Below are 13,242 nucleotides of genomic sequence, written 5' to 3' on the forward strand. Positions count from 1 at the left end.
TAACGCTTTTTCATTTATTGAGTTGTATTGCATTCATTATTATTAAATTATTTTTAATTAATACAAAACACACATTTAATTCATTATTACACACAGCGAATACACATTTGTGTTTTGTTAATGGACTAAAGACAATATGCACATTTTCAAATTGAAATCGTAACAAATCTGAAAGGAATCGAGGAGTAATTCAAAACCTATAGTTCCGAAATCAAAGGTCTGGGAGTCACCTAGCTCAAGAAAGAAAAGACACAAACATTCGCCAAATGGAGAGTGTTGCATAGATTTCGCAATTCATAAAAGTAATCACCTTCTTCATCGTATATACATTTCATCTGTCTTGCTCTTAGAAGAACCCCGCGATTCTTCTCGTCCCTCGGCTCTAAGAATAACGTGAGGCACACACACACACCGACACACTTACATAGAACTATACTCTGACGCATCTGCAGAACAATGGCCGGCAATGGATTAACAGTGATCTATGCTCACAATAAATTTGCCTGGAATTAATTACAGTAAAACTTAAAATAATTAATTGTTGATCTTTTGCTCTATCGCTCTTTCCTGTACAGAATCAGCCAAGCACTTGCAGGGCTACAGCCGATTCTTAACGAAAGCACAGTGCCGCTTCCACAGTCCGGCTACATATCTTTTCAAGGATCGACTAAAAAGGATTTAAGGAGTTTCGATAAGAATTTTTGCTCACGAAACACGTCTGCATCAGGCACGTTCTAAAGCAAAGTGTCAAATTGTTCCACCGTTGCAAGTAATTACAGTCATTTATTGCACCGAATGGTTGCACATTGGCAATGAATTTGATTATGAAGAAGGCAATGGTATAACTGAATTGGAAAATTTACTGAGGTAATATTGAAATTGAACGCTTTTATAAAGACTACACTATTTTTTGCGGTTTACAAAAAAATACTGCACAATATTAAAAATTGCTTTGAGCAAATCCATTAAGCAGTGTAATTACGTTGCTTGTAACAAAATCTAAACTTTATCCCTTCCAAGAACTAAACCATCCTCCATTAAAAGCTACAAACTACGATAGCAAAGCAAAAAGCACATCTTGGCTGCTGTTGTATCCCTCATGGACATGGTCGTTTTTACAAGTGAAGAAAGTGTCCTGCCAGCGAAACTCCTGTCAGCTAGCTTCATCATTGCCCACAAAAGCCCTCCGGTTTATTCTACCGCCGTACCTATCCGTATGACCCGTGTCCTATCTCCAACACCGGGAAGATGCTGTTTATTTTACACTGAAAGAGAGTCAAAATGACATTTTCATTAAACCTTCGACCAACCTCGATCCAGTTCCACCCCAACCGTGTAGATGTGTCCGTGTGGTCGGGCGTGTCCAGTATTTGTTGCCAGTAAGTGTGCCGGGGCAGTGTACTGTTTTTCTAGCAAAGACTAATGAAAACATTGTCGATTGTGTTTTTCTGGAAATAATTGGATTTTTCGGCAGCAACACACACACTCTAGACAATGAATGGATCTGTATATGTTCGAATGTGCGCGTGCAATGTGTGCATGTATGTACACTGTTACAATGAGTTCCGGTATATCGGTGGGTTTCCGATGCATCCAAATGTCTCAGATTGACCACTGCCCTTGGATGATGCTTGCTACCATTTCGCATGAGTGCACAAAGGAATAATACAAGTATGTGTGTCTCTGAAACTGTGCTCGCTTGATTTCAAACCAGACACATGCTCGAGATTTTAGTGACAGAATAGCATCAATGCGATGGTCAGTTTTGTGCTGCCAATCCTTCGCTCCAAAATTCTTCCATCATGATCCATGGCCATCATTGGCTCTAAACATGTAACACGCTGAGTCTTCATTCATTCAACTGCTAAATTGTGTAGTTACAGCTTTATTGCTCCCGAAAGGAAATAGTTTTCTTCGATCGTACTACAGCTTGCGGGAAGCCTGACCACCACTGTTTTACAGAAATCTATCTTTCTTTCCAAAACTGCGCAGCATCCTGTAGCGAATGATAACGATAACAGTTCATGGAGGCCACTTAATCTTGGCTCATGAGCTTGCAAACGCGCTTCGTGTTTTGGATGTTGGATAACGCGATCGAATTATAGAATAGATTGTAAACCACATCTCACCATAAGTATTGAGAACATTGGATAACATGTTTGTCATAAACTACACAATGAACATAAAACATTCCCCGGATTCCACGGAAGAAAGTAAACAACAAAGTTGCTTTATGACTTGCACGGGTTGCATATGTAACTTTAGTGCTTTGCTTTCCAAAATGGGGCTTGCCATCAAGTAGATCATCAAATATAATATAACCGGTACACATTTTAGAATAATAACTACTTTTATAAGATACAGATATTTGACACGTTTGACTATCAATAAATTAATATTCTACATTAACAGATTGCTACTTATTAAAGAACGAAGAACGAAGAACGACCAGATTGCTTCGTAGTTTTCATATGAGCTTACATCGCTATGTTGGATATTTTTATGCATTTTGTGAATGAGAACTAAAACAAAACAATCCGCATTAGAAAGCGATGAATTTTAAAAGTTGAGAATAAATCACTGCAAAATGACAAATCAAACGTAAATGTTATTATACCTGGCAAAATAACGAAATGCATAGATAAAGCATTATCCAATTTTGTTATCGTAAAAACGTGCTCTCTCGAATCCACACACAGCCTATACAATCGAAAACTTTGTGACACTATTACCTGTTTCATCTGTGTGCGTCCGCAACCTAAATACACAACCATCGCTCGGACTGCAGAAGTCACGGAGAAAAATTAACCAATTTGTTGCCGAACGTTGTCGCTCGGTCGTTGCTAAGATTACGAAAGGCAGTGTAATAAATTTTCTTATTTCACCTCACACGAAACCCCTGGACCCGGTACCACGATACCAGACCAACTCAAAACCAGAGGAAAGAGTGCAAACAGTCCAGCCCTCCAAGTTTGTGTCGACCCAAGTACACAGCGAACGAAGAAGATTAAAAGTAATGGTTTAATATAATAGCAAAGTTTATACTTAATTACCGACGGTGGTCACCGGAAAAGCTCTTAGTGCAACTGACCGCACGGAAATCACTGGAATACTTCTTTTTCCGCTTTCACAAGGGCACGATGGGATGGGAGAGGCGTAGCTTCTCTTGTTTCTGGATCTCTTTCCCTCTTCCAGGACTGAGCGGGCATGCCAATTTGTGAGGTCCTTTATTAAATTTTTGGTTTTATACCACGACAGTTCCCGTGACGTCCCGGGCGTTTATGTTCTGTCATAAGAATGTTATGAAATCGTAAAACACGATCATCAAATATCATAGCCCTTCAACGGCTTGGGGATTCTTTTGATGAAAAAGAGATGAGATTTACTCCATCTCTTAAAGAGGGCGTTGCTACTTTTTCGGTAGTTTTAATTGATTATTTAATCCATTCCGTTGCAACACCGGTATTACCAATTAATGAGCCCATATTGCATCGCCGCGTTTGTAGCGCGTTTGGTGGATTTTATTGTACGGCACCTTTTACCAGGGAGCTTATGTCACGTCCCCATCAACTATATGGTCACATTTCACGACGAAGATACTTGTGGCGGTAGAACAAGACCCACCGACCGATGAAACCGGAGACAATCATTTACGCTTCAAGCTGCAATACAAAGGAAAGTAAAACGCAGATGTTCATTATGACTCAATAAAATGGCACAAAATATTGGCATTAGTTTCATTTTTCCACGCACCAGAGGCAGACCTTCTGAAGAATAAAAGATTCTATGAATTGTTTCAATATGCAATTTATTGCCTTTGAAAATATTCTGTGGCAGCAAACATACAAGTTTCATGATGCTACTCGTCACTCATCACGAATAATTTAATAGTATTTCAAGGTGACAAGAAATATAAATGCAACATATGCGAGTGAAGTGATCCACAGTTTTAGATGTAGGGTAATATTTTTTAGTAAAATACGAGGTAGTCATCAAAATATAGAGTCTCTTTTCTTTAGAGCTTTATTTTTCTTAATCATTATTTTTTTTTAATTATTAAAATATTATGTATCTACAATATAAAGAAACGAGAATTTTAACGAGCTTTGCATGATAAATTTTCTTTTCCTAGCTTCTTGATTTATTCAAATATTTGTCAGTTATCTTAATGTCACATTATAAAATCTTTTAAAATTAAAATGAATATTTCATAATGTAATTTCATAAAATAAAAATAAAAAATTGATATGAACAATAATTTCAAGAAATATTTACACAAAAATTACCTGGTACAAAATCTGTAAAGCATCCAAATAATCAATAACACTCAAACCACAATCCAAACTATCCGTCATATTTATTCTCATACATGAGATGAGGCGCGTTCAAATTTCCATTAAATAGTGCTCACCAAACAAACCCCATAAATTATAGTCCTTGAGTTTGCCGTTAGATAATCAAAATGAAACTCACGCGCTATGCTTTCCACCAAAGTACTGCTGCATTTGGGTGTCACGGGCACAAGTACAGCCCCCGAAAATGTTGGCTTGCTCAACATGTGTCGCATACGATGTTGGACTGAACTTCTGACACATCACGTTGCCACACATCGAGAACTACGACCGTGCGTGTCGAAAACCGTTCAATAAAACCCCTCCATCCAAATTGCCTCCATCACTTAGCATTTTATCGTTTATCCTGTTGTCGAAGCCATTTCCACTTCCGCTTCCGTCACCGTAAGGCAGCAGCGATACTTCCTTCACTCTGCCATGCGCTACTAACAGCTCCATGGCCACCAGTTGCCTGCTGCTTGGAAGGAGAACGGGAACTAGAGTAGCATAAAATCTCGGCACTCACTCGTTCGAAAGCTCATTATAATTTCAAACGCCTACGTCCTACGCCCCCAAAAGATGGCACTGGTTCAAATGCTGCTTTGAAGAAGGATTTTGCACAAGGGCATCGCAATGATCAACGAGAGCATAAGGAATAGCCGATACCAGTCGATCCGGAAGAGTGTGAACCTGTTACGGATCGCCAATCGCTTGGTGAATGGAACGTTCGAGGAACGAGTAGAAAAAATCTAGTCTACTGCTTCCTGCATTCGGAAACGGCATAAAAATTTCCAATTATTATTCTGTTCTAGCATTCAAAAAGACATATGTTTCCTATGCTACAATCGTTCGGAACGTTTGCTTCATTTTCTGAGTTCACGAAGGAAGCTGGCAAATTCCAGGCACACACAAAAAACTCTTTATGCAGTACGGTCTAGTCAAAAATTTAGTTGCATGTAGCATATGACAATGTACCGTATGGTGCGTATAAAACCAGAGATGAAAATTTGGAATGCAGTGTACCTGTTTTTACCTGTTGCGTTACTGGATAAGAGTTCATTTTTCACAGCAAAAATGTATGATTCATAACTTGAAACGAATGTACAACAATTTTCTGTTGAAAAGTAAAATTATATAACGAATGTAAGCTCTACTCGAGACAATAGATTGACTTTTGAAAATGAATGCAAATATGAAAATGTATAAACATAGTTTTCAGGACATTATTGATCCGAGATGGACCAACATGATGTTTATCCATGTGCTAGTATTGCTTTCTCGGGACCAACGTTAGCGGCTTAATGCTGAACATTGCTGATGAGTTGACGTTTATCGCACAATCTCTCGTAAATAAAATATCATAAATGTAAAAAAAGGCCTACATCCATCAATTTATATACCACTAGTTAATTTGGCCCGGTTGCAGGTTTCGCAACAGAACTTAAGACGTGTATACTGACTGCAGGCCATATTTAAATGTTTTCATGCAAACATGTAGATAAGAATTCCTGCTCTCTTTTGATGTCTTTTTACTGATACTTTTTATGACCGTTTTATTTCGGTTTCGGACACTCATGAGGCAGGCCAAGACCGCAAAGCGGTTGTAGCGCCGGATAAGTAAGTAAATTTTATGACCGTTCTGCTATCTTGGTACAGGTTTCCATCCAATCCTTATCCAGGTTTATAGCCCTTCCATAGTTTTGTCTTATTTACTTATTTAAATGTTTTATTTACAAATGTTAGTGTTTCCATTACATTAGCAATCGTGGTCCACTTTCTTTTTCAATATGTTTGACAGTTGTCAACTCGTACGACTTAACAACATGCCCATCGTGGGTTCAAGTTCCAATATGACTGACTATTATCCTGCTATAGGTTATCAAAAAGTCACTAAAAACCAAGCCCCGATGTGGCGCAGGCAGGTCTTGGCCGACAACGGTTGTTGTGGTAATTTAGTTATGCTGAACTTATGGAATAGCTTCTATTAAATGTCATGACATGTTCATATGACATATGGGTCATCCATCCACAGGGCTCACTGTCACGGCTTATTATTGACCCGTGCCCTATGTTCTGCAAGACTATTTGTGTACCAAGCAGCCATGGATATCCAGGAGTGCTAAATGCAAATAAAATCAATTAAACTAACTTCATTCAACTTTATTGCATCATCAGCTCATATAAAAAAAACCCATGGCCCAGGAATGTCCTTATTCCGTGTATATTATTATTGTATATTATTCCGTGGGAAATATAAACCCGTTATAAGCATGTTTTAAAGTTGTTCACTTAGTCCTAGTTATGCAGCTCCAATGGTTTCACTATTTTGCATGGTACCACGCATTTTTGGGTTAATGTACAATGGAAAATTGTAATTGTTAAACGTTCATAGCGTACGATTTGGCAATCCTTTCAAGCAAGCATTTGACTGCATTTGGATGATGGTACAGGAAGCAAGTACATGATAGTTCGAAGCAAGTATTTTTATTTAAACGTTTTGAACTACACAAAAAACACTACTACGCATGATAAAACGTATGGCGCGAGGTAGAATCTCCACCACAGAATTATTTAGAATCACTGGGAATAGTTTGATAATTTTTGATACACTTTCAACACGTGTGTAGAAGAAAACAATGATGTCTTTTGATCTGAATATGAATATATCAATGATTCAATCACTCTACCATTGCTTGTTGCCTCGGAGAATGGAAACACCGCAAAGAAATAAAAATCATCCAAGCATCCATAGTTGGTTAGCAAAACCGTTCTATAGTGAGTAACTTTTTCGTGGAAGGAAGATCCTATAGTGAGCAATCGTTTTACCTATGAGCGTAACGTGAGCGTAACGTGAGCGTCACCTCTTACTTCGTTTTGTATAGGGAGATAAATTCACTGCACTCTTAAAAGATTTGCTAGCTAGGTGATTTGAGAATAACCTTCTGAGTAACTATGCTATGCTAAGTGTATAATTCAATCTTCAAAATCGGTGTTAGAGATATTCATTATATATTTTGTATGCTAATTACTTTTATCTTACAAATGCTTATCCTGTGCTCAGTTCCTGTGCTAATAAGGATACATGTACACTTCCAGAAAAGATATGGGTTTAGCACCACGAAGAATATGAGTTCAATCTAAATCGGCCATCGGCAACAGCACGATTTTTCGATCTCAAACATATTCTATTTTTTTTTCTATAAAGAGTTATCAAATTTTAATACAATTTAAAGTTTCGTTTCAGACTTAGTTTTGAAAACAACGTTTAGGCTTCAGTAGAACAATTCATTCATCCATGTGGTAATCTGAGCAAACAGGCATAGCGGTATTTATTTAAAATGAATCAAATGTGAAAAAACAAGGCTGAAAGCCTTAAACCTAGTGTAACACATGGTTTTAACTTAAGTTTTGACATAATTGTGATTTGGCAAACATCAAATTCCAAACAAACAAAAAGTCTTTAACCGTAAACGGAGTAACCCAAAACTGCACTTTATGAACAATGTGCAGTTCAATCATGAATTCCTTTCCCACACTACACAACCTTAATTGAAGCCACCCTACCTGTTGAAAACATAATCATACCAATTTTATCATACACCAGTTTGTTTGATTTGCCTTTGAGGTGTCAAGCGTCATTTCCACCCGGTTTGTCCTATCCCAGCGCCAATTTTTATCTGAACAAACGTACGCTTGCCGGGGTTATGTTTTCCCGTACGGTAATATATACACTCCACCAAACAAATTACGGAAATAATCAAATAACTGTTATGCCGTAGCAATTTGAGTTCAATTTGTAGTGTCGAACGTAACGGAACAGGAAATTTCATGGGGCCACACAACCATATTCACACCTCCAACAGTTCGTGACATAGCTCGGAAAGGCTACACGATGAGGTTTATGCACGCGAGCCTGTCCGTAAATAGCGGCGAAAGAAATTCGATTATTGCCATTTTATTGGCTTCACTAATCGCACCGAGTGTGCAGCATTGTGGAAAAGTTCAGGTTTAAATTAAACAATAAATAACGGGACGCACTTTAAAGATATCAGATATAACTTATCATTGAAGTAAATCTGTCCAAACAAGTAATCCAAAGCAGTAGGACAAATACTAAAACTTTAACGCCAACTTCTTACGCTTTAATTTGAACTTAAATCATTCGATGCTTCAATTTAATCATAATAAATGCGTTAGTAAAAAAATGCTGAGCAAAAGAACAGCAGCATCTGATAAGAAAACTGCACCGTTTCGAACTTCGTCTGTTAAAATTTTCTTAAAACACCCAAATGATGAATTTGAAAAAAAACTATCGTAGAGACTATCGATTTGACTCGTTCAATTGCAGTAGAGTTCAGCTAGGGATCACTACCCTCACCACACGATTGCAATTTTTCTGCTACGTGATGCTACATTCCATCAGTGTTGCTAGATGCGCATACAAGACAAAGCAACCAAATAGTGTATAAATGTGGGGAAATAAACATGAAAAGGTAAAACATATTACCATAAAAACTACGAACGAAAGTAAATAACTATGCGACTGCGACTGTATACTAACTATTCATTAGACGCGGCAGAGGTAGAAGGCGCCCTTTGTTTGTTAAACCTTGGCTCTCAGGGTACATTTGTTATTGAATATAATGTAATGAAGAAAAAAGGAATTGATAAATGAAGAATGAAGAAAAAAGCAATTAATAATGAATAGAAAGCAATCGACAACTAATATTTATTGAGTTCATCAATTGATTAAATAAGTTCAAATATATTTCACGACCACATAAACCCTATGATACGCATTTTTTTTTTATTATAAATACCGGAATCATATGTTTGTCTGTACCAATGCATACGCGATCTATGAACTATCAACATGTTCATGATAGACCTTTGGTTAGAACTCACAAATTGTTGTAAACAAACGGCGTTTACACCAACCACCGCTATCGCTGCGGTTCCTAATGTCGACTGGTCGACATACGTTATAAATTTGATTGGATTGGCTAGAACCGTAGTGAGTATAGGACGAAGGAAAAAAATATAAAATAGCGAAATTATGCGCAACGAGTCTCATTTGCAGAAAATCGGCAAAAATAAAAGTCACTCATTGTACGGTTCGCAGTAGTGTTCCTAAAATACCTTGTATTTTTTGTACACAAAATTATAGTTACAGTGAAATTGTTACTGTAACCTCAAATTAGCCGCTTCAGTAAACCAAATAGTTTAAATGTCATTTAGTCAATATATTATTCAAAACCTAACACTCAAACTACCGTTCGTTATACTTCATTACAATAATTTTATTTATTATTAAAAATTAAATCACCATGTTTTACTAATCATCACATACCAAACTGCTGAACAAAACTACGTACCATTTCTCTTCCAATCAATTTTACTACATTTTTACTTTAAAAAGTAAATTTTTACTTTGAATTTGTTATTTAATAAGAGCAGAAAATTAAACACACAACATCCAGTACTAGGACCAGTGCCATCAACACTGCTGGTTAACACATTATTATCACTCTTCTCGTCGATGTAAAAGGAATTCATTCTTCGGTGGCGTGATTTTACGCCATGTACAGTTTTCCTGCAAATAACTCGCCACATAAATTGCCTTTTATTCGAAACAATCTCATTCAATTTCCGGTCCCTGTGCTTCAACCGTAGCCAGTCGGTCACTGCTGACGATGTGCACTTGCGGTGGTTAAACAGTCGCTATGCCGATGCATCATCGAAGAGCAAGCAAAGGACGGAGTTTTGTATGCGCAGGCGAGCCAATGTTTCCGAAACATATCTCATTAGTCGTTCATATCTTCCGCAGCAAACAGGAAGTCAGTTCAAATAAGTTTTAATTGTGTTACCGGCAAACATGGCGTCGAATACTTGCTGCCGCACTGCACGATTCGTATCAGGCTTGGCATTGACCGGGTCCATCACATCCTCTTGTGGCGGTATCGTCAGAACTTATAAGCTACAATCATGATGATGCTTTGTAAATATAATATGAACGCTAGACCTCTGTTGCAGCTATCGCCTGTACACAAGTATTTTGTAAAAAATGGGTAATAAATCAAATATACACACAGGAACCAAAATAATAGCGCAGGTCAGTTTGCGTTGAAAATTGCAACAAGCTATTTCGGAAAAAAAATTGTTATACTGTTTAACTCTTTTCCACTCAAACATTTTAACATATATCCTACATGCAGTTGCTTACGTAATATGTGAATTTAATACATATTTTTTCAGAAGGTAAATCGTAAACTTGCTTTTTCGATGACAAAGTAAGGGAGAGAAAGTGTATGAAGTATCATGAATAATAGATAGGGCGGATAAAAATAAGTAACTAATCAAATATCAACTTGTTACTGTCAATAATTAGTAGCCTCTGTCCACAAATATCAATTTATTGTTTTTTTTTTTCAATTCACGATAGACCAATTAAATCCTTTGCCAAAATTGATATGTATCCTGGTTAATATTCTACTTACTTATCCGGCGCTACAACCGCTTTGCGGTCTTGGCCTGCCTCAGGAGTGTCCAAAACCGCTCACGGTCTCGCGCCTTCGTCTGCCAGTCCGTTATCCCGGCCAATATTCCCGGTTAATATTCTACATTATCTAGTTTTTTCGCTCACAGAATTGTTTTATTGCATTCTTTTGTATATCCAAAAAGAAATGTCCGGAAAGAGTCGCCGTATCACTTTCAATTACCCTAACTCTTAAGACTAGCTATAAATTATACATAAAGAACTGACCAAAAGATGCGAGCACAATAATCCTTGTTAAAAGTTCATGTCATCATTTGAATGATGCCAGTCAAAACTATCTAATATAAAACTCCGAACAGAATTTTGTGAATAAATTTATATTTAGAAGGCTTTATGCTTCCCAGTACATTATAGATATTTTTTTTAATTTCACATCTTGTTAAACTGTTAACAGTTAGCAGTTTAATGCAGTATATTAGGATTTCTGAATTGATATGCAAACTAAGTCAAACCGGGTACGCACATTATTTATTCATAATTGCATTTTCTTGTTTCATAAACATTTGCTTCAAGCCGTTCTATTTTCTGTTAGATTCCGGTTAGAGTTTGAACTAAAATAATTAACTCGCTTAAGATTTTCATTACAGAATTATAATCCATCAGTCATTCAACAGTGTAAGCAATGAGCAATATTATTGCGTAGTAAATTACAAATTTTGACAGCGACTAGGTTATTATTATTTGATAATTTATAAATGCGGGTGGTTCATTCCTTCGCCGTGGTTCCTGGCTCATAAAGATCGCAGATGAAGTTGAACAAACGGGACATGCAGCTTGTGGTGTCACGTGCGCCAAACGAAGTCCGGAATCCAGCAATAGCACATGTCCTGGATCGTACGTGCAGCTTCACCTACGAGAGCAGCATAGTCAATACTTTCGTTACAACTCCTGGTGATGTATTCAAACCTGCCATATTGAATATGGTCTGCGAGTTAAATAATAAATATCACTATCTAAAGTAACACATATATAGTACCGGTACTCACATATGCCTCTGAGACATGGACACTGTCCAAATTTGACGAAACTCTCTTAGTCGCGTTCGAAAGAAAGATGCTCAGAAAGATGCTTAGTTCCGTATGTGTGGAAGGACAATGGAGGAGTCGCTATAATGACGAACTATACAAGAATTACGGCGACCTCACTGTCGTACAGCGTATCAAGCTCGCCAGGCTCTGGTGGGCTGGCCATGTTGTACGTATGGAAACGGACGACCCAGCCCGTAAAATCTTTTTAGGCCGTTCACATGGACAGAGGAGGCGTGGTAGGCCCAAATTGAGGTGGCAAGAAAGTGTGGAGGCGTCTGTCCGGTTTCGGACACTCCTGAGGCAGGCCAAGACAACAAAGCGGTTGTAGCGCCGCATAAGTAAGTAAGTAAAATAAACATTAATGTCCCATACGTTTTCTCGGATGTCTTAATGATAGAATTGAATACTATTTAAACCATCAAATGCAGTAAGTGTTTGCTACTTAGGAAATTTTTACTTTCCAGTCAGCGGACAAATGTTTGTTAACTGAAATGAAATTATAACCATCAAAGAACCAAACAAAGTCCTATGGTTTTCAGCTTAGGCTGCTGCCAGACAAACCAAAAAAACCACCGTCACGAAAAAATTGACACATGAAATGTAACGCATTGCAACGCTTTTTTTCGATCAACCAATTTCAGTCCACGCGTCGGCGACCAAAAACCTAACGAAATTGCTGTAAGCATGCTTCTGCAGTGCCAAACATCAACTTAACACAATTAACACAAACTTAAGTATTCCTGTTATTCTCATCAAAATTGAGGACTTTTTATCTCACTTTTTGTCTGTTTACAATAAAGTTACTTTTCGATTGTCAAACTTTTTCGTCACCGAACACTTCCCGCGCGACCACACAAGGTGAAATATACAACGAAATAAATTATTTGACAAGATATCGCATCACAGCAACCAGCTGATGTGCAATGTAAACAAATAACGTGTATCAAATCGTATTTTATTCCATTAAAGAACTCTAAAGGCCGGGCTACATTAATCGTACTCGCAAGCGTAATTTTGATTTTCACTAGCGCATCTGGCGGCGACCAGCGCAAGCTAGATGTGGGTATAATTTAAGTGCCAAAATTATTCATACTTGGTGTCTCATCAAGTTTCGACCAGGCTACCTGTTTGCCGTAGGAAATGTTGATAAACGTCCATAAATTGCAACAAAGTAGGCCGTTAATTGTTGTTGTTGGACAAATCGTCATTCATACAAAGCACTGGGCCACATTTTTCCCCATCTTCCAATCTCTATCCATCATTGGGTAAAATTATAGCCTCCTCGACCCAAAACGTTTTTTGACAGATAAATTATACCAACATGTAG

Source organism: Anopheles arabiensis, chromosome 2 (assembly GCF_016920715.1).
Source record: "Anopheles arabiensis isolate DONGOLA chromosome 2, AaraD3, whole genome shotgun sequence".
In the NCBI taxonomy this organism is placed as follows: Eukaryota; Metazoa; Arthropoda; class Insecta; order Diptera; family Culicidae; genus Anopheles; species Anopheles arabiensis.